This window comes from Pseudophryne corroboree, chromosome 7, assembly GCF_028390025.1.
Source record: "Pseudophryne corroboree isolate aPseCor3 chromosome 7, aPseCor3.hap2, whole genome shotgun sequence".
Lineage (NCBI taxonomy): Eukaryota > Metazoa > Chordata > Amphibia > Anura > Myobatrachidae > Pseudophryne > Pseudophryne corroboree.
Window position 1 is genome coordinate 189,514,939 of NC_086450.1, and position 23,302 is coordinate 189,538,240.

General features: G+C 42.9%; 2 pseudogenes; one reads left to right on the plus strand and one right to left on the minus strand.

The window, feature by feature from the left end:
• Nucleotides 1-9,554: 9,554 nt before the first annotated feature.
• Nucleotides 9,555-9,672, minus strand: LOC134946408 (5S ribosomal RNA; annotated as a pseudogene).
• Nucleotides 9,673-12,926: 3,254 nt separating this feature from the next.
• On the plus strand, nucleotides 12,927-13,044 carry LOC134946409 (5S ribosomal RNA; annotated as a pseudogene).
• The last annotated feature ends 10,258 nt before the right edge of the window (nucleotides 13,045-23,302 follow it).

Consider the following 23,302-nt stretch of genomic DNA (forward strand, 5'->3'; position numbering starts at 1 on the left):
TGCCATCATCTGAAGCAAGAGGTGGTAACGAGGTGGAATTCAACCCTCTATATGCTTCAGAGGATGGAGGAGCAGCAAAAGGCCATTCAAGCCTATACATCTGCCTACGATATAGGCAAAGGAGGGGGAATGCACCTGACTCAAGCGCAGTGGAGAATGATTTCAACGTTGTGCAAGGTTCTGCAACCCTTTGAACTTGCCACACGTGAAGTCAGTTCAGACACTGCCAGCCTGAGTCAGGTCATTCCCGTCATCAGGCTTTTGCAGAAGAAGCTGGAGACATTGAAGGAGGAGCTAAAACAGAGCGATTCCGCTAGGCATGTGGGACTTGTGGATGGAGCCCTTAATTCGCTTAACCAGGATTCACGGGTGGTCAATCTGTTGAAATCAGAGCACTACATTTTGGCCACCGTGCTCGATCCTAGATTTAAAACCTACGTTGTATCTCTCTTTCCGGCAGACACAAGTCTGCAGAGGTTCAAAGACCTGCTGGTGAGAAAATTGTCAAGTCAAGCAGAACGTGACCCGTCAACAGCTCCTCCTTCACATTCTCCCGCAACTTGGGGTGCGAGGAAAAGGCTAAGAATTCCGAGCCCACCCGCTGGCGGTGATGCAGGGCAGTCTGGAGTGAGTGCTGACATCTGGTCCGGACTGAAGGACCTGCCAACGATTACTGACATGTCGTCTACTGTCACTGCATATGATTCTGTCACCATTGAAAGAATGGTGGAGGATTATATGAGTGACCGCATCCAAGTAGGCACGTCAGACAGTCCATACGTATACTGGCAGAAAAAAGAGTCAATTTGGAGGCCCTTGCACAAACTGGCTTTATTTTATCTAAGTTGCCCCTCCTCCATTGTGTACTCCGAAAGAGTGTTTAGTGCAGCCGCTCACCTTGTCAGCAATCGGCATACGATGTTACTTCCAGAAAATGTGGAGAAGATGATGTTCATCAAAATGAATTATAATCAATTCCTCCATGGAGACATTCACCAGCAGCAATTGCCTCCAGAAAGTACACAGGAACCTGAGATGGTGGATTCCAGTGGGGACGAATTAATAATCTGTGACGAGGGGGATGTACACAGTGAAAGGGGTGAGGAATCGGACGATGAGGAGGAGGTGGACATCTTGCCTCTGTAGAGCCAGTTTGTGCAAGGAGAGATTGATTGCTTCTCTTTTGGTGGGGGCCCAAACCAACCTGTCATTTCAGTCACAGTCGTGTGGCATACCCTGTCGCTGAAATGATGGGTTCGTTAAAGTGTGCATGTCCTGTTTATACAACATAAGGGTGGGTGGGAGGGCCCAAGGACAATTCCATCTTGCACCTCTTTTTTCTTTCATTTTTCTTTGCATCATGTGCTGTTTGGGGACTATTTTTTTTGAAGTGCCATCCTGCCTGACACTGCAGTGCCACTCCTAGATGGACAAGGTGTTTGTGTCGGCCACTTGTGATGCTTAGCTTAGCCATCCAGCGACCTTGGTGCACCTCTTTTTTTCTTTGCATCATGTGCTGTTTGGGGACTATTTTTTAAATATGCCATCCTATCTGACACTGCAGTGCCACTCCTAGATGGACCAGGTGTTTGTGTCGGCCACTTGGGTCGCTTAGCTTAGTCACACAGCTACCTCATTGCGCCTCTTTTTTTCTTTGTATCATGTGCTGTTTGGGGACTATTTTTTAAATCTGCCATCCTGTCTGACACTGCAGTGCCACTCCTAGATGGGCCAGGTGTTTGTGTCGGCCACTTGGGTCGCTTAGTTTAGTCACACAGCTACCTCATTGCGCCTCTTTTTTTCTTTGCATCATGTGCTGTTTGGGAACTATTTTTTTGAAGTGCCATCCTGCCTGACACTGCAGTGCCACTCCTAGATGGGCCAGGTGTTTGTGTCGGCCACTTGTGTCGCTTAGCTTAGCCATCCAGCGACCTTGGTGCACTTCTTTTTTTCTTTGCATCATGTGCTGTTTGGGGACTATTTTTTTGAAGTGCCATCCTGCCTGACACTGCAGTGCCACTCCTAGATGGGCCAGGTGTTTGTTTCGGCCACTTGGGTCGCTTAGCTTAGTCATCCAGCGACCTCGGTGCAAATTTTAGGACTAAAAATAATATTGTGAGGTGTGAGGTGTTCAGAATAGACTGAAAATGAGTGTAAATTATGGTTATTGAGGTTAATAATACTATGGGATCAAAATGACCCCCAAATTCTATGATTTAAGCTGTTTTTGAGGTTTTTTTGTAAAAAAACACCCGAATCCAAAACACACCCGAATCCGACAAAAAAGTTTCAGGGAGGTTTTGCCAAAACGCGTCCGAATCCAAAACACGGCCGCGGAACCAAATCCAAAACCAAAACACAAAACTCGAAAAATATCCGGTGCACATCACTAATATATATATATATATATATATATAGGCCCTCATTCCGAGTTGTTCGCTCGGTAAAAATCTTCGCATCGCAGCGATTTTCCGCTTAATGCGCATGCGCAATGTTCGCACTGCGACTGCGCCAAGTAAATTTGCTATGCACTTAGGAATTTTACTCACGGCTTTTTCATCGGTCTGGCGATCGTAATGTGATTGACAGGAAATGGGTGTTACTGGGCGGAAACAGGCCGTTTTATGGGCGTGTGGGAAAAAACGCTACCGTTTCCGGAAAAAACGCAGGAGTGGCCGGAGAAACGGAGGAGTGTCTGGGCGAACGCTGGGAGTGTTTGTGACGTCAAACCAGGAACGACAAGCACTGAACTGATCGCAGATGCCGAGTAAGTCTGAAGCTACTCAGAAACTGCTACGAGGTGTGTAATCGCAATATTGCGAATACATCGTTCGCAATTTTAAGATGCTAAGATTCACTCCCAGTAGGCGATGGCTTAGCGTGAGCAACTCTGCTAAAATCGCCTTGCGAGCGAACAACTCGGAATGACCTCCATAGTTGTCATTATAATGTGAGCATATAAAGATATTTAATACTCACCTGCTGATTTATAAATATTGCAGTTTGGTACACGCCGTAGTTATTATAGACTGTGTATTATTTGTGTGTCCCCACTAGATTTATTATATGTATGAGCTAAATATATTCTCATATATTTAAGGGACTACTGATGTACACAGTAATGCGCCCTCCACACCGGGCGATAACACTGCAAGATATGAACAATCTCGTTCATTAATGAATGAGATACCGTTCATATCTGTCAGTGTGGAGGCACCAGCAATGAACGATGCGCGGCCCCGTGCTCGTTCATCATTGGTGCCCCGTCGCCTGTGCATGCAGGCCAATATGGACGATCTCGTCCATATTTGCCTGCATTGCTATCGAGCCGAGTGATGGGGGGAGTGAAGAAACTTCACTCCCCCCGTCACTGCTCCCTCGCCGCCGGGTCGCCCGTCTGCTGTATTGGCGGTCGGGCAGCTCGGCGGCGTATCGCCGTGTCTGTAGGGCCCATTATTCTGTTGGAGGCATCCCTCAATTCAAATAGAAAGAGATTTAATTCTCTGAAGTAGCTTCGTTTGTTACAATGGATACCATATAGCTATTGAATGAAATTACTATGTGCAATCCCTATAGCTGGGTACATATGTAATAATTATGCTGCTCACAAATTGAATTTGTTGCTGGTAGCTTGGTATGAGTGGAAGCACACAGTTAAATGCTCAGCAATAGTAGCTCACTTGCTATGCAAGAGCTGCAATACATACACACTATGGTTACTGGTAACTGTGTATTGTTAAGTAGCCCCTGTTAAAAACGTAATAATGGACAGACACACATTTAATTTTATGAATCAGAAAACTGGGGAAAATATACAATCATATGAGTCCACTCTGAGACTGTTAGCAAAAAAAAGCAATTTTGGAACCATAACCGATGAGCTGATCAGAGACCGCATTCAGTCCCGGATTAAGCCCTCAGGGGCCCAGGGCACCCAAGACAGGAGGGCCCCCTGCTCCCCCCCCCCCGCCGACCACTAGCACCCCCATGGCTGCACGCACTGTTCACCTCCCCTGGTCGCAGGCAGCGGGAGCCGTGCTGCAGCAGGGAGAGAAGACACCAGGCTGCGGGGGCAGCAGGGATCCACGCTGCTGGGGTAGAAGTGCAGCTGTGCATGCGGTTTACTCCCCCCGCCTCTCGGGCAGCACGGTCGGGGACTGAGTCAAGCAATCTCCAGCCTCTGCCACCAGCAACATCTCTCCTGGCAACAGCGAAGGCTGGAGATTGCTTGCCTCAGTCCCCGCCTGTGCTGCCTGAGAGGAGGGTGGGAAGCCTCATGCACAGCCGCACTCCTCCCCCGGCAGCGTGGATCCCTCCTGCCCCGGCAACCTGAAGAATTTTGACATAGCAGTGCAGAGCTCTGGCCGGGGGGACCCTCTTAAGACAGGGAGGCCTGTGGTACTGACACCCTGGGCACCCCCCTTAATCCGGCTCTGACCGCATTGTATGTGTGCATTATGGGTGCATTGTATGTGGCACCCATAATGACGCAGTCCGTGCACACTTACTATGGGAAAAGGATCTGACCTTAGACTCAGCTATTCACATATGCATGCTGCACGAGCAATCAGAACAGCGCACAAAGAAGTTATGGAGGGAAGCTGAAATATGCAGTCTGCAGCATACACAAACGCAGCACAGGCCATGTTATAACTGTGGGGGATGCCATGCATTCGCACAGGAGATCTGCCCTGCTTTTAACAAACACTGCAACCACTGCAACAAGCTCAGCCACTTTGCAAAGTGTTTCAGATCGAGGTATACCATGACGCACAGTGAGCCACATGTGATGTAGGGAGAAAGACAAATGCATAAAGTCAATCACATGGGCACCGAGTCCACACCACACACCGCTGAGACCATACATTGTGAAAGCATAGATCTATTAGCAAAACAAGGAGAGATTTTCACTGGCCTGTGTAATAAAAATAGTGGCAATACCTTGAAGATTAAATTTAACACTGGTGACAAATGCAACGTAATGTCCAGGATCCTGCTGCACTAAACTAGCCCTGTGGCAACAAAAGACTACACAGACACTGCGAATTTAGTGGCATATGGAGGTCAAATTATCAAAACCGTAGGCACCGCCACTATCGAATACACGTGTGCACCGTTGTTTTCCACATAGTAGATAGTGATGTTAGACCACTGCTCGGTCTGCCGGACAGTGTTCATCTTGGGTTGATACATCTGGGGCCAGAAGTACACCTGATACTGCATAATACCCCAGAGTTCCGTGACTTTGAGGACTTATTCACTTGTGACACCATTGGCAAGCTACCTGTCATCTACCACATGCGCTTGGATTAATCTTTTATCCGTACAGTGTGTGCACCTTGGCGGGTTCCAATCGCTATGAAATACAAAGTCCTAACTGAGCTGGAGCGCATGACTGCAGTTGGCGTCATAACCCCTATTGAAGAAGCAACCCCGTGGGTATCTGTAATGGTAGCTGCTGTGAAAAAAGACGGGACTGTAAGGATCTGCATAGACCCCATGCACCTCAATAAAGCGTTACTAAGACCTCATCACCCATTGAGAACTGTAGAACAAGTCATTGCTGGCATGCCAGAAGCCAAGGTCTTCAGCACAGTAGATGACAAATGTGGGTTTTGGCAAATTCTGTTGGACAAAGAATCGTCACTTCTCACTGCTTTTATGACACCAGCTGGGAGATATACCTTCTTACGCATGCCATATGGCCTGACTACTGGCAGTGAGGTGTTTCAAGGGTGTATGGAAAAATTGTTTGCAGGATACCCCTGTGAGATTATAGTCGACGACATCCTCATCTGGGGCCGTAATATGCAAGAGCATGATGAGCGTCTCCGCCATGTATTGGAAAGAATACGAGCAATCAACTTAAAGCTCAACCCTGAAGTTCTGTACGTGGGTCACCTCCTCACAGACCAAGGTGTTAAACCCGACCCTGACAAAACAGCGGCCATCCAGCACATGCCTCTGCCGGTGGACAAACTCAGTCTCCAACGTTTCTTAGGGATGACTATTTACCTATCCAAATTCATCCCCAATTATAGTGAGATCACTGCACCGCTACAACAACTTCTACACGAAGATGCAGAGTGGTGTTGGTTGGGACCACACCATGCTGCGGTGTCGAGTTTGAAGAGCATGCTCACCAGCCCTCCTGTACTGCAGTACTTCAATGTACATTTGCCGGTGGTTATCTCAGCTGACGCCTCACAGCACGGATTGGGTGCATTCTGCCTTCAAAAGAATATACTAATTGCTTTTCATTCCAGGGCACTGACGGAAACAGAATCCCGTTATGTGCAGATCGAAAAAGAGCTGCTGGCGCTGGTTTTTGCTTGCCACAAATTCCATTACTTTACCTACGGCCGGCCAGTCACTTTCGAAACTGACCACCAACCGCTCATCACCATCATGAGAAAGCTTCTGCTCAATGCATCTGCCCGTATCCAGATGATGATGCTCAAATGACAGAGGTACCACCTAGACATCATCTAAAAGCGTGGCAAAGAAATGTTTGTGGCTGATGCCCTCTCCAGAGCATTCCTTCCCCATTCTGTTCCTCTACAGGTTGATGATGACTATAATGTGATGTCTGTGCAAATCCTGTCCTCTGCCCGCCTGGAGGAGCTGCAAAGAGAATCTCTGGCAGATGCTTTGTGTCAATGTCTATCTCAGGTTGTCCTGCAAGGCTGGCCTCAGTCTTCCAAGGACCTTCCCCAAGACTTACGCCCATTCTTTGCCATGCGAGATGAGTTATCTTTGTCAGACGGGATCATCTTGAGAGGTCAGAGATTTGTTATACCCTACATCTTACAAAAGTACTACACCAAGCAATTGCAAGTGTGCGAACGCTTGTGCAGCCGAGCGGTACAAAAGTTTTGTGCAGTTTCTGAGTAGGTCTGAACTTACTCAGCCGCTGTGATACATCTTCTTGTCCATTACCAGAATTGACATCAGACACCCTCCCTGCAATCATTTGGACACGCCTGCGTTTTTCCAACCACTCCCTGAAAATGGTCAGTTGACACCCATAAACGCCTTCTTCCTGTCAATCTTCTGTTACATAAAACCTAAACCAGCTTGTTTACCTGTTACCTGTGTTACAATCGAACAAATTTTATGGTGTAATTTGCTCGTATACTCTCACTGTTACCGTTATGACTGTGATTTTCTGGTAAGTGTATTACAATAAAATTGTGCTGTATCAAATATGGGCCATTCTGTGTCTCCTTAAAAAAGGGGAACAATACGCTTGCCTCTCTGTCACAGTGTGCGGGTAGCAATAATATACCTGAAGATTGTCAGCTGCGGTTGGAATTTCAGCACACCTACGGACCAGGGTACTACATCTGTAACTTAATACACTTGATCTAATTCAGATCTGTTCGCTCGCTAGCTATTTTTTGCAGTGCGGCGATCAGATAGTTGCCACCTATAGGGGAGTGTATTTTAGCTGTGCAAGTATGCGATCGCATGTGCAGCCGCCCTGTACAAAAACAGTTTTGCAGTTGCTGAGTAGGTCTGACCTTACTCAGCCGCTGCGATCACTTCAGCCTGTTCGAGGCCGGAATTGATGTCAGACACCCGCCCTGCAAACACTTGGACACGCCTGTGTTTTTCCAGACACTCCCTGAAAACAGTCAGTTGCCACCCACAAACACCTTCTTCCTGTCAATCTCCTTGCGATTGGCTGTGCGAATGGATTCTTCATTAAATCCACCGCACACCGACGATCTGCTTTGTGTACCCATACATCACGCTTGCGCATTGCAGTGCATACGCATGTGCATTAGTGCCCTGATCGCTAGCGAGCGAACAGATCTGAATTAGGCCCACTGTGCGCTAATCTGCAAATTAATACACTGTGCACTAATCTGTAACTTTATACACTGTGCACTAATCTGTAACTATATACATTGTGCACTAATCTGTAACTTTACACACTGTGCAGAAACCTACAACTGTATACACTGCGCACTAACCTGTAACTTTACACACTGTGCACTAATCTGTAACTTTACACACTCTGCACTAATCTGTTAATTTACACACTGCGCACTAATCTGTTACTTTGCACACTGCGCACTAATCTGTTCCTTTATACACTGCTCACTAATCTGTTCCTTTATACACTGTGCACTAATCTGTAACTTTACACATACTGCACTAATCTGTAACTTTACACATACTGCACTGATCTGTTACTTTACACACTGCGCACTAATCTGTTACTTTACACACCACATTAATCTGTTACTTTACACACTGCGCACTAATCTGTTACTTTACACACCACATTAATCTGTTACTTTATACACTGCGCAGTAACCTGTAACTTTATACACTGCGCAGTAACCTGTACCTATATACACTGCGCACTAACCTGTAACTTTACACACTGTGCACTAATCTGCAACTTTACACATTGGTGGTCATTCCGAGTTGTTCGCTCGGTAATTTTCTTCGCATCGCAGCGATTTTCCGCTAATTGCGCATGCGCAATGTTCGCACTGCGCCAAGTAAATTTGCTAAGAAGTTTGATATTTTACTCACGGCATTACGAGGTTTTTTCTTTGTTCTGGTGATCGTAATGTGATTGACAGGAAGTGGGTGTTTCTGGGCGGAAACTGGCCGTTTTATGGGAGTGTGTGAAAAAACGCTGCCGTTTCTGGGAAAAAAGCGGGAGTGGCTGGAGAAACGGGGGAGTGCCTGGGCGAACGCTGGGTGTGTTTGTGACGTCAAACCAGGAACGAAACTGACTGAACTCATCGCAGTGGCAGAGTAAGTCCCGAGCTACTCAGAAACTGCTAATTTTATACACTGTGTACTATTATGTAATTTTATACACTGTGCACTATTATGTGACTTTATACACTGTGCACTATTCTGTGACTTTATGCACTGTGCACTAATCTGTAACTTTATACACTGTGCACTATTCTGTAACTTTATACACTGTGTAGTCATCTGTGACTTTATACACTGTGCAGTAATCTGTAACTTTATACACTGTGCACTTTATCTGTGTGTTCTTTTATTCTGTGCTATCACTCAAACACGTAGGGGTTAATCTTCAAGCTGGGCCCATAACCTGTTGGCAGAGTATTGCGGTGCTTGATGTAGCAACGTTAGTCCACACACTTAATGAGTTAATAGAAAGCAGGTTTATTTGAGAAACAGACAGAAGACAAGAGAAAGACAAAATAACCTTGTGTGGAAGCACTCATTAATTAAATATGAAAAAGATGTGAAAGGAATATATGGTTGAGGAGAGGACCCCTTTGAGTCCTACCTCAAAAAGATAAAATAAAAATTGATTTTTATTGATTTACTTATAAAAATTCACTAGGGTGAACAAAAGTAAATGATAGTATAAAAAATGATTTTATCTAGATTGCCGTTGTACCAAATATGGTTCTAGATGTGGCAGGTGAAAATATAGGTATAATTTTGGTATAATTGTTTAGAAGAAACAATATATACAGGTCACAGAACAATCGGAATGTATGGTAAGCTTTGAGAAAAAAATGATGATATTAGATTTCCTGAAGGAAAAAGGCCCACAGCACCTAGTATTCCCTGGAGGTCTCCCATCCACGTACTGACCAGGCCATACCTGCTTAGCTTCCAAGATCGGACGTGATCGGGCGTATTCAGGATAGTATGGCCGTGGGCCAATTGTATCAGGAATTACGGATGTTTTTTGGGCTAATTTGAAAAATGCATAAATGATCAACTGAGGGGTTCTAATTGATAAGGACTGGTGTAATGATCACTTGATGACTATGGATGAGTAAATTCAAACCTAAAGGATGAATATAACGCAGGCACTTGGACCCAAAGAGAGAGGTTTGATATGCTGTTTAAATATAAATATGAATATAAATACAATGTTAGAGGTTACCACTTTGAGTATCTCCACTATGGATAGACAATAAACTTAGATTATGTTGCAAAATTTACTTAATTCAGAGCAGCGGTGTTGAAAGTTTCTCCTGCCCCTGTTTAGAGACGATGGATACAATGTTAGAGGTTGCCACTTTGAGAGTGTCCACTGTGAATAGGCAATAAACTTAGATTGTGTTGCACAAAATTATTTGATTCATAGCAGCGATAATAAATGTTCACTTTTCTCTGTTTAGAGATAATAACAATTGATAATGCAATTCCTAATTGATAATAATAATATAACCGTGGGCACTGGATTTGTCGAACCCAAATAAAGGGATCTATGTGCTGTTTTGATACAGACACAGTTCTTAAGATTCCCACCTCCTATGTAGGTTTTGCACGCTGTAAACTCGCTGAAATGAATTTAAAGTAACAGACGATTATATATGAGCAGCAAAAATTGTGGCCATTGTTCCCATGTGGAAACAATAATAGCAATGTTGGTATTGGCAACTTTCAATTTAAACCTTTCTGTTATGGATGATCAAATGACTGGATTGAGAGCAGTCAAATTAAATGTTCTATTGTTCCTGTATGGAAATAATATTAGCTAGCAGTATAATTCCTGTATGGTAGGGCTAGCAGTGCTGATAATTATTGTCAAAGAAAATGAGTTCAATCCTGGAAAAATACTATTACTAATAGGAACCGCAAAAAAATGAAAAAATAATAAATGAAAGTCTTTTTTTCTTCTTTTCTGTGTGCTTACAATACAATTCCTTAATTAGATGTTAATAGGATCATTCCTAAGTGCACATATGGAGCAGGCACTGGAGTTGTTAGACCCAAATTGAAGGTCTAAGGCGCTGCTAAGGAACAGATATTGCATACAAAGTTACCACTTCCGGAGATGTAGATATCCCGGCAGCCGATCGGTGTAACTTGTTAGACGATCGTGACCGTGCTCCGAGGTCTGAGACCGTGCGGCCGCCCGTTCCGGAGAGGGCGAAGCCGCAGTGACGTCACTGTTTGGACGTCTTTTTCTTTTCCGACGTACGTTTCACCTGTGAACTAGGCTTGTTCACGGAAGCCCCGTGTTGTCTGTCAGCCTGGTTTCCATTATATTGAATGTATGGACCAATGAAATGCTCGAGAATTGATTGTAACTTAATGTTGCTCAGCTTGAGTGGGATCATTGACGGGATTGATGAAAGGAGATTGTTTAATGAGAGATAGATTAATGAGAGATAGACTCACTTGCCATGTATAGAGAATGCGATATTACGGACAGGCCGGTATATAGGATGTCCTGTGCAATTGGAATAAGAAAAATGAATGAAATAAGATAAAATAAAATAAATTGAAGAAAATAAATAAAGTAATGAAAATATGAATAAATAAATGAATGAATAAATAAATAAAGAGGAGTGTGAAATGAAATATAGCCATAAATATGGGCAGGGTTTATGTTGCTATTCTATAGAAATGGAAGATGATTTTGGCCTTGGTTGTTTATCTGCAAATTGTTAGCGAAATATAAAATGTGAAATAAAATAATTTTGAGAATGAGAAGAGAAAAATGAAAATTAAATGCCAGTGGATGCAAGTATGAATAAATAAGTATTCATGGAAATCGGAAAAATGAAAATAAGGATGAAAGTAAAAGTAAAGATACAAATGAAATAAAATAAAATTATAATAGTAAAAATTTTTTTTTATATATAAATATAAAAATATAAAAAATAAAATATAAAAATAAAAATAAATATGAATATAAATATAAATAAAAATAAATAAAAATAAAAATAAAAATAAAAAAATATAAATAATAATAATAAAAATGGATTGAAGTAAAAATAAATATAAATTGAATATATAATTTTGTGATGGACCTTTGAAAAATTGAAAATTTATAAAATTTAGTTGAAAATGGAAAGAATGTGGTATTGAAAAGTGGGAGAGTAATTAATTTGGAGTGATGCTCTGATGTGAGACAGTGGGTGAAGTGCAGAAAAATTTGTTTTGTGAGGAGTGGGGGGTGTTAATGTGGTTAAGAAGAAGGGAAGAAAATGGTGTTTGAGATTGGGGTGGGGTGGCAGTTCATTTTTTTGCGGTTCCTATTAGTAATAGTATTTTTCCAGGATTGAACTCATTTTCTTTGACAATAATTATCAGCACTGCTAGCCCTACCATACAGGAATTATACTGCTAGCTAATATTATTTCCATACAGGAACAATAGAACATTTAATTTGACTGCTCTCAATCCAGTCATTTGATCATCCATAACAGAAAGGTTTAAATTGAAAGTTGCCAATACCAACATTGCTATTATTGTTTCCACATGGGAACAATGGCCACAATTTTTGCTGCTCATATATAATCGTCTGTTACTTTAAATTCATTTCAGCGAGTTTACAGCGTGCAAAACCTACATAGGAGGTGGGAATCTTAAGAACTGTGTCTGTATCAAAGCAGCACATAGATCCCTTTATTTGGGTTCGACAAATCCAGTGCCCACGGTTATATTATTATTATCAATTAGGAATTGCATTATCAATTGTTATTATCTCTAAACAGAGAAAAGTGAACATTTATTATCGCTGCTCTGAATCAAATAATTTTGTGCAACACAATCTAAGTTTATTGCCTATTCACAGTGGACACTCTCAAAGTGGCAACCTCTAACATTGTATCCATCGTCTCTAAACAGGGGCAGGAGAAACTTTCAACACCGCTGCTCTGAATTAAGTAAATTTTGCAACATAATCTAAGTTTATTGTCTATCCATAGTGGAGATACTCAAAGTGGTAACCTCTAACATTGTATTTATATTCATATTTATATTTAAACAGCATATCAAACCTCTCTCTTTGGGTCCAAGTGCCTGCGTTATATTCATCCTTTAGGTTTGAATTTACTCATCCATAGTCATCAAGTGATCATTACACCAGTCCTTATCAATTAGAACCCCTCAGTTGATCATTTATGCATTTTTCAAATTAGCCCAAAAAACATCCGTAATTCCTGATACAATTGGCCCACGGCCATACTATCCTGAATACGCCCGATCACGTCCGATCTTGGAAGCTAAGCAGGTATGGCCTGGTCAGTACGTGGATGGGAGACCTCCAGGGAATACTAGGTGCTGTGGGCCTTTTTCCTTCAGGAAATCTAATATCATCATTTTTTTCTCAAAGCTTACCATACATTCCGATTGTTCTGTGACCTGTATATATTGTTTCTTCTAAACAATTATACCAAAATTATACCTATATTTTCACCTGCCACATCTAGAACCATATTTGGTACAACGGCAATCTAGATAAAATCAATTTTTATACTATCATTTACTTTTGTTCACCCTAGTGAATTTTTATAAGTAAATCAATAAAAATCAATTTTTATTTTATCTTTTTGAGGTAGGACTCAAAGGGGTCCTCTCCTCAACCATATATTCCTTTCACATCTTTTTCATATTTAATTAATGAGTGCTTCCACACAAGGTTATTTTGTCTTTCTCTTGTCTTCTGTCTGTAGGTTAACTACAAAATCCATGGGAGCACTGCCAAAATTTAGTACTATTTATGATTTAAAATAATAGTCAGTATTTTGGTATATATATTTTCTTTCCTAATCTTAAACACTTAATCATAGAGCTGGTGCAGATCCACAATTTTGTTTTTACGATTTATTTGAGAAACACACAGGTGACTTGGATATACTGTAATAGTAGGCAATTGGTCCCCTTATAACAGAAAGTGTAACACAGTGTATTAACGGTACTTATCAGTATGCTCATGTGGCTTCGGTATGACAGCAGGGGAAGGTAAGGGATGGTGGACTTCATGTCCGTGCATTCTGACTCCCGCTGTGAGAAGCAATGCACCGCCCGGCTCTATGTTAGCTCCGGCAGTGCAGTACATGCGGCACACGGAGGAAAGCTGTAGTCTCTCTCTCACACGCTCTCACTGAACTCCGCTCCCCGGTCTCAGCTCTCTAAGATGGAGGAACTACATGCAATAGGCTCCGCCTCTCTAAGACTCTGGCACTAGAGGGATGAACATAGGGGATGCGCCCACAGGACCTTATGCATTTGGAGACAGGTACAAGAGTGCACCATCATCTAACACTCCCCATCGCTCAAGACTGTCTCCGGTCACATATAAAAGAACATCACGTCCCGAGCCCGGATCTGAGTCCGGCTCCGGTTTTCCCGCCTGACTCGGAAACCAGAATGAGGCAAAACGACATCATCCCGCTGTCGGATTCTCGCGGGTTTTGGATTCCATATAAGGAGCTGTGCGTCACTGCCATTTTCACTCCAGTCCTGGAGAGTGTAGCGAGAGGACATGTCTCTCTCCTCAGTGTCTGTCTGTGCGGGAAAGTGGTGTGGCGACCTGCTCTGTCTGTGTGTCATTCCAGTGCTGTCTTGTGCTGCATCAGTCCAGTGGTGGTGTCTTGTGCTGGATCAGTCCAGTCACACTGGTGGTGTCCTCTGCTGCCATATGTCAAGTGCTGCTGTATAAGTCCAGTCCAGTGATGCTGTGTTGTTCTGCATCAGTCCAGTGGTGGTGTCTTGTGCTGCATCAGTCCGGTCACAGTGGTGGTGTCCTCTGCTGCCATATAACTAGTGCTGCTGTATCAGTCCAGTCCATTGCAGTGGTGCTGTGTTGTCCTGCATCAGTCCAGTGGTGGTGTCCCTGTGCTGCCATATAAGTCCAGTGGTACTGCCATATAAGTCCAGTGATACTGCCGTATATGTCCAGTGGTACATCCGTATAAAGCCAGTGGTACTACTGTATAAATCCAGTCCAGTGGTACTGCCGTATAAATCCAGTGGTACTGCCGTATAAATCCAGTCCAGTGGTACTGCCGTATAAGTCCAGTGGTAGTGCCATATAATTCCAGTGATACTGCTGTATATGTTAAGTGTACTGCCGTATAAATCCAGTGGTACTGCCGTATAAATCTTGTCCTGTGTTACTGCTGTATATGTCCAGTGGTACTGCCGTATAAATCCAGTCCAGTGGTACTGCCGTATAAGTCCAGTGATAATACCGTATATGTCCAGTGGTACTGACATATAAATCCAGTCCAGTGATACTGTCGTATATGTCCAGTGGTACTGCCGTATATAAATCCAGTGGTACTGCCGTATAAATACAGTCCAGTAGTACTGCCGTATAAGTCCAGTGATACTGCCATATAAATCCGGTTCAGTGGTACTGCCGTTTAAGTCCAGTCCAGTGGTGCTGCCATATAAATTCAGTGGTGGACTTATTTTCCACTAATTTGCGGATGAAGTGATGTCTTATAGCAATGTGCTTAGACCGTCCAACATGCTTTGTGCTACAAGAAAGATCTATTGCTCCCTTGTTATTACACCCTATGTTGATGATCTCACTGTGATAAAGAAGACCTAACGCAAAGTTTCTTTTATCCATAGTGCTTCCTTTGAAGTTTCTGTGAGCGCCATATACACCGCTTCTGTTGTAGAAAGAGCAACTGTGGGTTGTTTCCTACTTGCCCGGCTGCGCCTGCTAATGCAAACAGGTATCCAGTGTAGGAACGTCTGTCTTCCTCATCTGACCCCCAGTCGGCATCAGAGAATACTTTCAAGCTGGTGTCTTGATTTTGTAAATCTCAGCTTTAGTGAACTTGTACCTTTGAGGTACCTTAGAATTCTCTTCACTGCAATCCAGTGTTGTCTCACAGGATTATTTGCAAACTGGCTTGCCCGACTCACTGCATGTGTGATGTCAGGACATGTCCCAATACTTGCATACATCAAACTACCAACAGCATTTTGATTAGGGATTTCTTGCATTTCCTGTATCTCCCCCTGGCTGCTTGGTGACATGGCCTTAGCCATCTTTACACTTTTGTCAATGGGAGTGCTTACTGGTTTTGCATCTGTCATTCCATATTTGGAAATTATTGCCTCAATGTATGTTTGTTGGTCAACTGTGTTATTTTAAGTTTTGTACAATTTTCATGCCTAATAAGTGATTTGTAGGGCCTAGATCTTTTAACTTGAATCTTTGTTTTAGCTGGTGCTTCACGTCAGTGATGTGATTTTCTTGATCTGCCAGAAGTAAACCATTCACATAAATAGCTATTATGAACAATTTTACTTCTATAGTTTTACAATATAGGAAGTGATCAGTCTCTGACCTAACAAAGTTCATTTCTAGTTACACTGCATCCAACTTGCTTGCTTGAGGCCGTATAGTGACTTCTTTAAGAGACAAACTTTTCCTGTTTGGAATATATCAACATCATGTTTAAGTGGTTCCATATAAATTTCCTCAATTAACTGTCCATTAGGGAATGCAGAATCAAAGTCTAGCTGATATAACAGTAGATCATGTGATGTAGCAATAACAATCATTAACCTTAAGGTGCTATACCTTGCGACAGATGAATAGATCTCTTCGTAATCGATTTCAGACTTATGGGTATATCGCTTGGCAACAAGGCGGGCTTTGTAATGAGCTGTTGTCCCATCTGATTTAACTTCTTGCAAAAGACCCACTTGTTTTATGGTGACTTGGCCTATCAACTATAGTCCATGTACTGTTATCATCCAGTGCTGGCAGTTCTGTATCGATTGCTGATTTCCACTATGTCCAATCACTGCTTGACTTTGCTTCTTGTATGTTTTGAGGTTCACATTAAGCTATGTTTGCATACTCCTCACTGTATTTCTTGGCTGGAACACCTTTGTTGCTCCTCATGGAACTTCTGTTCCCTGATTTGTTGTCTACTTTGACACTCCCAGATTCAGACATGCTTTCTGCTGCCTGTACATCTAATATACATTTTCTTCTTGCTCCACTGCCCTGGTTAGTGGTGCTGTCTCATGGAATACCACATCTTTGGATTTAAGAAGACGTTTGCTTGTAACACCCCAAAGTCTGTATCCTTTGCTTTCTTCGCAGTATCCGAGCATTATACATTCTATGGATTTTGGATCTAACATTCTCCTTTTCTCCTTTGGTATATGTGCAAAAGCTTTGCTCCCCAAAAAACCGAAGATGACTGACACTTGGCTTTTTTCTGGACCATGCCTCCAGTGGCATTTATTCTTTGAGAGCCACTGTAGGTGCACAATTCTTTAGATATACTGCAGTGGATACTGCTTCTGCCCAAAATTTATTTTCAAGGCCAGCATTACTTAATATAGTCCGTGCTCTTTCAACAATTGTGCAGTTTGCCCGCTCACTCACGCCATTCTGTTCCGGTGTGTAGGCAATTGTTAGCTGATGCTTTGTGCCATATTTCCTAAGGAATGCGGCTAAGACTTTGTTATCATACTATCCACTGTTGTCTGATCTCAGGATCTTTAGTTTCAGACCCGTCTGATTCTCCAGCAGGCTTTAGTATTCCACAATTTTGTTGATTCCACTCTTTTCTTTAATGAAGTACACGTTTGTCATTCTTGTGGCGTCATCAATGAGAGTCATGAAATACCTGTAGCCACTGATTGATTCTACCTCCATTGGACCACACACGTCTGTGTGCACTAGAGATAGCGGTGTCTCTACTCTACTAACTGACTAACTGACTTTGGAAATGGGTTACGAGTTTGCTTGCTCCTCTCACACATGGGTCTTTCAGCGTTGCTCACAGTGATCCCTGCTACCATTCCATCTAGCAGTTTCTGGATGTTGTCATAACCTAGATGACCCAAGTGTTTGTGCCACAGCTCCATCAACTGATTTGCATCAGTAGCCATCATTGTAGTACACTCCTCAGTGTCCAGGACATATTGGTGGTCATTCCGAATTGTTCGCTCATTGCCGTTTTTCGCAACGCAGCGATTAGTTGGAAAATGCGCATGGTACGCAGCGCGCATGCGCTTAGTAATTTAACACAAAACTTTGGAGATTTGCACAAGCTCGAGCGACGTTTTTTCAACGCTCGAGTGATCGTAGTGTGATTGACAGGAAGTGGGTGTTTCTGGGCGGAAACTTGGCGTTTTCAGGGAGTGTGCTAAAAAATGCAGGCGTGCCAGGTAAAAACGCAGGAGTGGCTGAAGAAACGGGGGAGTGGCTGGCCGAACGCAGGCCGTGTTTGTGACGTCAAACCGGGAACTAAACGGACTGAGGTGATCGCAATCTAGGAGTAGGTCTGGAGCTACTCAGAAACTGCAAGGAATTATTTAGTAGCAGTTCTGCTAACCTTTCGTTCGCAATTCTGCTAAGCTAAGATACACACCCAGAGGGCGGCGGCCTAGCATTTGCAATGCTGCTGAAAGCAGCTAGTGAGCGAACAACTTGGAATGACCACCATAGTTGGTTGCAACAGGTTGCTGAAGCAATAACAGTCCCTCTTTTATTTTGCACCATAGACTTGCCCTTTTCAAACTGTACTCTGTAGCCTTTTTTTTTCTAGGATGCTGATAGCAATGAGGTTACTTCCCAAATCTGGCACGAACAATACATCTTGGATGTCTGTAACAACTATTTCTCCTCCAATTCTTAAACACACTGTGATTGTCCAAGCTTGTGATGCAGCAAGGACTTTATTTCCAATCCCTGTAACTGTAGTGGGTACACACAGTGTTAAAGAATTGAACCAGTGCTGATTGCAACTGAAATGCCTAGTGGCCCCAGAGTCCATGTACCAGCAATCCTTTCTGTGACTGTCTGCTACATTTAGTGCTGACTCATTTGGCTTGTCATGCTGCTTCCGCGCACCACTAGAATTTCTCATCCTACAATCTAAAGCTTTATGTCTTATCTTGTGACATACAAAACACTTGAACTTGTGCTTTTAGACTTTGTGCCCTTTGTGATCAAGGCAGAACCCCCAGCTATAGTCTCGACAGGAATACGTTCTTGGAACTGTAGTAGCTTGGCCCTAATAATCTCTGTTGTCAACGTAGTGTCATTTGACTCTAAAGCAACCACCAAAAAAGCTAATTCTGCCCCCACAGATGACAACTGCTGAGCTATCAACAATATCTTATCAATGTAATCATTCATGTCCTTGCAGGCACTCAGTTTCGTTCCATATAGCATGCGCCTCAAACTTATCCTTCTTATCAGACATTTGCCTTCATACGCACTTTGCAGAGCTCTCCACATGTCCTTAGCTGACACTTTCCCACTGATTATCGAATAGACATGCTGCTCCACAACTAAACCTAACGTCCCAATGGCTCTGTCTACATCATCTGGGTTAGAACCTGCTCCTGAGTCTATTGTGACCTTCCACAACTTTTCCAGCTTAAGCTGCATCTCCTTGGCAAACTTCCATGTAGTGTAGTTCTCTGAACCTTTCAGCTTAGCAAAGTTCATACTGTGTCCTGTGTTATACATCTTCTCGGCGCTTCTATAAAATGTCACTTTTAACTTTATTTCTGTGCTATCACTTAAACACGTAGGGGTTAATCTTCAAGCATGTGGGGCTGGGCCCATAACCTGTTGGCAGAGTATTGCGGTGCTTGATGTAATGACTTAGTCCACGCACTTAATGAGTTAATAGCAAGCAGGTTTATTTGAGATACACACAGGTGACTTGGATATACTGTAATAGTAGGCAATTGGTCCCCTTATGACAGACAGTGTAACACAGTGTATTAGCGGTACTTATAAGTATGTTCATGTGGCTGTGGTATGACAGCAGGGATGGCTCCGGTGGTAAGGGACAGGGGACTGCACGTCTGTGCAGTCTGACTCCCGCTGAGAGAAGAAATGTACCGCCTGGCTCTATGTTAGCTCTGACAGCGCGCTACATGCGGCACACGGAGGAACGCTGTAGTCTGTCTCTCACTGGGCTCCGGTCTCAGCTCTCTAAGATGGAGGAACTACATGCGCTAGGCTCCACCTCCCTAAGACTCTGACCCTAGAGGGATGAACACTAGGGGATGCGCCCACAGGACCTTATGCATTTGGAGACAGGTACAGAGCGCACCATTATCTAACATATCATATGTACAATAAACTGTCTATGTCCTCACTGTTCTGCACCACTGTGGATCTGTGCTATGAAAATACATTATCTGCATGACCCGAGGGCTCCACATCGGCAGCCCCCTTAGTAGAGAAACCCCATTGTCTCCAATAATTATCTAGATACGGTTTAAGGATGGATAGACACCAGGGGCTAATTCAGACATGATCGCTGCTGTGTGTTTTCGTGCCGGTGCATGCCAGACAGCCGACGGCTGTCTCAGCCATGCGATTGCCTCTACCTGATTGACAGGCAGAGGCGGTCGCTGGGCGGGAGGGGGCGGGCCGGCGGTGTTTGGCCGCCGTTTAGGGGGCACAGTCCAGGCATGCTTGGACCATTGGGGGGGTGGGCCGCGGCGGCTGCGTGACATCACACGCAGCCGCTGAAACCCTCACAGCGATGAGTAGCTCCTGACAGTACAAAAGTATCGCCGCTGTGTGATGCTTTTGTACTTGTCGGGTCTGACATGCGGGGCAGACTAGCCCTGTGCTGGGCCCCCCCCCCATATGTCTGTGTGAATGATCGTAGCCGTGCCAAATGTTGCATGGCTACAATCAACTCTGAATTAGCCCCCATGTCTACAGCCACAAGGAGATTTGGCTGACCACATTATCATAAGGGAATACAGACTTGCATGCATATTAAATGATTATCATCATATGAATACAAATTGGATGCAGTCAAATCAGTGAGGTCATTGTGGCTGGAGATGAGTGGAATCATATTTACAGAGTATGAAAAATAATAGGTTCAAGGTAGGCGCAAAACCATATAAATATCCTTACATAAGTGTTCTTATGAGGCTTGAAAAATAATTATCTCCTGGTTTAGCAGGCTCTGTGTTCTTGGGTCCCTTATCTGCATATACTCAAAGGTGAAGAGCAATTCTTATCTCGGTATAAGAGAAGAGATCATAGTGTAGACCGATTTCACAGGGACAACAAATTTATTCACACAGAACACTCACAATAGACAGAGATAAAAAAGTAACCACACAAAACGTGGATAGAGAGAGGCACTGGCATCTGACGTCATCAAATTACCCTCCCAAGATGGCACCAAGAATAGAGCTGGAAGTCTTTGGTGATGAAATCAGACTGGCAAAGGCTGAGATGAGGTGGATCTATATGTTGAAAACCTTAACCCCAGGAGGTTTGAATGGAGATTTCAAGTTGAAGTGGTTTTTCAGGCTTTGGAGACTGAAAATGGAGGACCCTCCAATTCGGTTTTCAACCCAAAATCCACTTTCTACCCCACCCATTGTAAGGGGAGTTTTATAGATTGCTTCAGGAAAATAGTAAATGAGGAGGTTGAGAATGTGTTACAGAAGAAAACAAAGAAATGTAACCTTACTAATAAAGAACACCTTGCCCTAAAATCCTTGAGAGATGATAGGTAGCTTATTATAAACCCACAGACAAGGGTGGAGGGGTGGTCCTTATGGATAAAGGGACTACATGGCGGAGATTGATAAACAATTATCTAGTGGAAATACCCATAGGAAATTGAAAAATGACCCTACGCTTAGAATTAAAAATTATCTAGTTGATCTTACTAAGGAAGCTGTACAAAATGGGGTCCTTAATCAATCAGAATCAGACTATATTAATATCTTGCATCCGTCTGTTCCGACCATTTATGTGCTACCAAAAATTCATAAGGACTCCCTCCACCCACAAGGCAGACCTATTGTGTCTGGTGTGAATAGCATTACTTCAAATCTGTCTGCAGTAGTGGATTCATACCTCCAACCTTTGGTTAAGGAGACAAAGGCTTTTCTAAAGGATACAGGAGATGTTTTATGAATCTTGGGGAATATTGAGTGGCAGGATAATTTTATAATGGCGAGTGGAGATGTGTCCACATTTTATACCATTATTGATACTGATTTAGGATTGGAGGCAGTCTGCTATTTTTTAAATAAATCAGATTTATCATTTGAGACGAGGAATTTTTTATTAAAGAGTATTAAATTAATTCTAACAAATAACTATTTTTACTATAATGGCGTATATTATATGCAAATGGTGGGCACTGCCATGGGCACCAGATTCGCACCCAGCTATGCAAATCTATTCATGACATTCTGGGAAGACAGTGCTATATGGTGCGATGGACGGCTGGGTGCAGGTCTGGTGTCCTGGAAATGTTACATCGATGATGTGCTACTAATTTGGAATGGTACCCAAGAAGAACTCACTAGTTTTTTGTGAAATTTTAAACAATAATACTTTTAATATACATATCACTTTCACTTTTAGCAAAATTGAACTTCCTTTCCTTGATTTGTGTATTTATGTGAAGGACGGTTTTCTACAAACCAAAACTTATAGAAAAATTACTGACTCCAACAGTTATAGAGAAAACAGAGCCTTCACCATAGGCAGTGGCTTGACAGTATACCATACGGCCAGTTTCTACGGGTAAGATGGAACTGTACAGAGGATAAAATTTGTGAGGAGCAGATGGAGGATATGGGAGAACGCTTCCTAGAGAGGGGTTATGAAAGAGCTCAAATAGAAAAAGTAAAGGAAAAGGCTTTTAACGTGGAAAGACAGTCTTTTAGTAGAAAAAGTAAAAGAGAAGAAAAATGATAATATTAATTGGTCCTTTATAAGCAATTATAACTCACAACACAGAGAAATAGAGGCAGTTTTTAAAAAAAACTGGAAAATTTTGAAACAAGATCCAGTAATTGGTGCTAAATTACCGGTAAATCCTGTCTTCATATATAGGCGTGCCCCTTCTCTTAAGGACAAACTTGTTAAAAGTACTATAGATGAGGGTAAAAGGACCAGCAAAAGAACGGTCGGCTTCCACAGTTGTGGTTTATGTACTATGTGCAGAATAGTCAAAGGACCTAGTTAACTGAAAGAATTTTGTGTCAAAAATAAGTGCTATCAAATAAAAGAGTTTTTAACCTGTAACACTAAACATGTTATCTATGGTTTAGAGTTTAAATGTGGCTTGGTGTACATAGGTAAGACTAGCAGAAATGTAAAGGTGAGATTGGCAGAACACACCTATAATATAAAAAAGGGTCTAGAGCAGTGATTTTCAACCTTTTTAAACTCGTGGCACACTAAATGAGATTTTAAAATTGCCAAGGCACACAGTCAGTTTTTTCAACTAATATACTGATATTTCCCGCAGTAATAAAACAGACACATTGGCCCCCACTGTAATAAAAAATTAATTCACCTCCACAGTAATAAAATATAGTAATAGTAATTCCACCACACACTGCCACCCACAGTAATGTCACACATTGTGTAGCCCCCCCAGTAATTCCACCACACACTGTTCCCCAAGTAATGTCACACATTGTGTCGTGTCCACCCCCCCCCCAGTAATTCCCCAGCAATCAATTAAATAAATAAAATACATTGGCCCCAACCTCAGGTTTCTCGCTCAGCACGGAGCAGGGGAATGGGTAGGTGCGGCGAGCAGGA